Source organism: Elephantulus edwardii, unplaced genomic scaffold (assembly GCF_000299155.1).
Source record: "Elephantulus edwardii isolate Elephantulus edwardi_28Jun2011 unplaced genomic scaffold, EleEdw1.0 scaffold00250, whole genome shotgun sequence".
Taxonomy (NCBI): Eukaryota; Metazoa; Chordata; class Mammalia; order Macroscelidea; family Macroscelididae; genus Elephantulus; species Elephantulus edwardii.
In genome coordinates this window covers 3,782,855-3,787,309 of record NW_006400000.1, presented here as the reverse complement: position 1 = coordinate 3,787,309, position 4,455 = coordinate 3,782,855, and positions in this window count along the sequence as shown.

Here is a 4,455-nt window from a genome sequence, read left to right as displayed (position 1 = left end):
TAATGTCCTCCAGGGTCACCCATTTTGAATAATATTGCATGAGTTCCTTGTTTTTCAATGCAGCATAATATTCCATTGCACAAATATACCACAGCTTCTCTACCCATTCGTTTGTTGATGGGCATTTTGGTTGTTTCCAACTCCTTGCTATTGTAAACAAAGCCACGATAAACATGGGTATGCATATATCTACTTGGGTGACTGCCCTATTTTCTGCCTTGGAGTCACTGGTGGATTTAAAGTGCCAGAGAAGTAGGACCCATGGGTTAACTTGTTTACTCCTTAGGGGCTATGCCACTAGAGCTCAAAGACAGGACAGGGTAGCTCAAAGACAGCAGGGACTCCTCAAGTGGAAAGTCCTTATGCCAAACAGGGAACTCCAGTGTCCTAGGCGTAAAGCGTTGCACTGCAAACCCAAAGGTGTGTAGTTCAAATCCACTAGATGCCCTGTGGGAGAAAGTTGGGCAATCTTTTCACTTGTAATTTAGAGTCTTGGGAAACCTGCAAAGGGCCAGCTGTGAGTTGGGTCTGACTCAATGGCGTTTTACAAGAAGGTGTAAAACAGCTTCCTGTCTGGGACTTGAGAACACAGAACTAAGACAAAAAAGGAGTCTTCGTGACAAAATGGTTAAATGCTTAGCTACTAACAGAAAGTTTGGAGGTTCCAATTCACCCATGCACTGCGGGAGAAAGCCCTAGCAATCTACTCCTTTAAAGATTGAACCTGGAATACATTTTGAGGCTTTTCGACTCTGAAGGGAAAGCCATAGAGCAGAGTGGGAAGGTAGGTCATGGGTTATGGTAAAAGCTGAATCTGGGTTTGAATTCTGGGCCCAGAACTACTAGTCAGATTGGAGGCATTTGTCCTGTTTTAACCTCTCTGACCCTCAGTTGTAACATGTAGACTATGATGCCTGCCCACAAGTGGGTAGGAGTTTAAAGGAAGGGCTGGGTTTTGAGTTTATATATTTTTAAATGAAGAGCTTTTATGTTGTTGCTGTTGTTTTAAATCTCATCAGAAATGAAGGAAGAGAGATTTGCGTTAGCAGTTTTTTAGGAAGCTTCCTGGTGAGGTCCAGGGACAAGAAGTAATAACAATGACGAGAGAGAGGATTTATGGCGGGTTCGTCAAGCGCACTGCCCTGTCCTAACAGTCTGCTTTGAACACTGTACTTGGGCTAGATCATTTATCCAGAACTTACACCAGTGCTGTGAGGCAGGCTCTATAGCCATCCTCTTTTATAAACACAAACACAAATCCCAAACTAATACATGGTATATTAAATTGCTTTATTTGCCTGATAAGGAAGCTTCCTCTCTCATGCTTTGGGCATGTTGCAAAGAGAGGCTATTTCTTGGAGAGGGACATCATACTTGGGAGGGTGGAGGGTCAGTGAAAGAGAGGAAGATCCTCAACCAGGTGGATTGACACGGTGACTACTGCAATGGACTCAAGTGTACCAGACAGTGTGAGGATGGCACAGGATAAGACAAGGTCCAGGTCTATTTTTCTTGGGTTGCTATGAGTCAATGACTAAAATGAGTCAATTGCTATGAGTAAATGACCTAAAAACAACAACAACATGCTTATGTAAGAGTTGGAAAATGATGAAGGACAGCTAAAGAATTGATGCCTTTGAATCGTGGTATTGATGAAGAGCATTGACTATCCCATAGATTGACGAAAGAACAAATGAACTTGTTTTGGAGGAAGTGTAGCCAGGGTGCTCCTTGGAGACAAAGATGGTGAGACTGTCTGCCTCACATACTTTGGGCACCTTGTCAGGACGGTCTAGTCCTTGGGAAAATATATGCTGCTTTGAAAATTGGAGGGTCAGCAAAAGAAAGACCACCAAGGGGATGGATTGACACAGTGAGCATGACAGCGATTGTGAGGATGGTTCAGGACAGGGCCATGTTTCAATCTGTTGTTCACAGAGTCACTGAGTCAAAGTCAATTATGTGACACCTGACAAGAACAGCAAAGGCTGTTGGGTTGATTCTGATTCATCCTCACCAGGTGATGAGAAGGTTCTCCTGACTTTGACCTTTCAAGCAGATCATCACTCCTTTCTTCTGAAGTGCCTTTGGGTAGATTCGAGTTAGCAACATTTCCGTTCTTGTTATCAGGTGCTGTCAAGTTGAGTAAGACTCATGGCGATCTGATGAACAACAGCCTCATCATCTCTGTCACACTTGAGCCCATTGCAGTTATTGTGTCAATCCGTCTTGTTGAGGGTCTTCTGTTCTTTCACTGACCTCTGCCTCTCCTAGCATTATATCCCTTTCTAAGGAATAGCTTCCCCTAGCAACATATCCAGAGTATGAGGAATGAAGTGTCAACATCTTTGTCTCCACAGAGCACTCTGGCTATCCCTTCTCTAAGACATATCTGTTTGTTCTTTTACCAGTCCCTGGGATGCTCATTACTCCTATCTAACACCATGACTGACTCCAAGGCATCATTCTTCTTCTATCATCTTTATTCATTGTCCAGCTCTCAGATGCATAGCAGGTGACTGAAAAGACCAAGAGCTGGATCGGGTGCACCTGCAGCCCAATATTTAACTGTTTGTACCTTTATGGTCTTCCCTCAATTTTATTGTTGTTGTTGTTATGTGCCATCGAGTCATTTGCGACTCATAGCAACCCTATGTACAACAGCTCTAAACCTTGCTCTGTCCTGTGCCAATTGCATTGCCTCAGACACACCCATCCCGATTACCACAGTCACTGAATCAATCCACCTCATAGAGGGTCTTCCCTTCCTGTGCTGTCCCTCCACCTTACCAAGCATGATGTCCCTCTCCAAGGACCTGGCTGTCCTTGCAACATGTCCAAAGTATGTCAGACGAAGTCCAAGAATCCTTGCCTCCAAGGAGTAGCCTGGTTAAACCCTCTCTAGGATGAATCTGTTTGTTTTCTTGGTAGTCCAGGGTGCATTCAATACTTTTCTCCAGCACCACAGCTCAAAGGCATCAATTCTCCTTCTATCCACCCTAGTCATTGTCCAACTCTCTGATGTGATTGCAACAAGTGATTGCAAAGACCATGGCCTGTATCAGGTGCACCTTAGCCTCCAGAGAGACACCGTTGCTCTGGAGTACTTTAGAGAGGTCCCTAACAGCAAACTTTCCCATCGCAATGCATTTTTTGATTTCTTGGCTGCTGGTGCCAAGAGTGTGGACCGTGGAACCAGCAAACTGAAGCTGTGAACAATCTCAATCTCTTCACCGTCCATCCTGATGCTACCAATTGGTCCAGTGGTGAGAATCTTTGTCTTCTTGACATTGAGCCTCAGTCCATACTGAAGGCTGCAGTCCTTAACCCTCTGCAGCAAGTGCATGAGGTCCTCCTCAGTTTCAGCAAGCAGGGTTGTGTCATCTGCATAACGCAGATTGTTAATAGATCTTCCACCAATCCTGACGCCACACTTCTCCTTATAGAGCCTGGCCTCACAAATAATCTGCTCTGCATACAGGTTGAAAAGGTATGGAGATGGGACACATCCCTGGCGTACACCCTTCCCAATTTAGAACCATGCGGTGTTACCTTGCTCTGTTCTGACGACTGCCTCTTAGATGAGGAGAAATATCAAAGTCCCTTTTTAGAACATACACATTTTCCTCCAGTTATTTTTATTTCTTAAATTTGTTTGTTTAAAATATATAAGTTTGGTCTCTTAGAAAAGGCATGGAGACAGGTAAAGAACTTTACTTTTATTTGTTTGCACACCTGACCCTGAAGCAGGGGGAGATACCAGGACAGGTTGATCAATATGTCAAACAAAAGAAAAGGGAGAACATTTGTAGAGATACAGTTCTGAATATAGGTGGTAGGATGGCTTATTATGAACTGACCAAGCATAATTGAAATGACTCACATTGATTTGATACATAAAATGCAATGGGAAGAATGACTCAGTTATTGCTGTGTGCTGCCGGCTCTGAGCCAATCCATAACTGACCCTCCAGTGACATCCACTTCCTAAACAACATGCCTCCGGAGACTCTATCAATGTTGATGAATGTCGATATTTGTAGAGTGACTTCAGGCTTTTTGTTCGTAGGGTCGCTATGAGTCTTGCTCAACTTGAAGGCAATCAATAACAACAACAACAACAAATTATACAGGAGGAGATTTTCAATCCTTCTCCCTAGGACCATCTGGTGGATTCAAACTGCATGTCTTTGAGATTGCAGTGCAGCTTCTCACATTTAGACCAGAGCTCCCTATAGAGCTTAGTGGTAGCCTCCAAACCCCCTATTTGAAACTTGGTCCATCTTATTAGATGCTTGTGTGTTGCGATGGTGCTGAGCAAGTTTCAGTGCAATTTTCATAAGAGAGGGAGTAATAAGAACGCCCTACTGGTCACCTTCAGAAAACCCAGCCATTTAAGACCCATGTGAGTCATGCAAATCAAGACAACCATGAGATATCATCTCACTCCAGTAA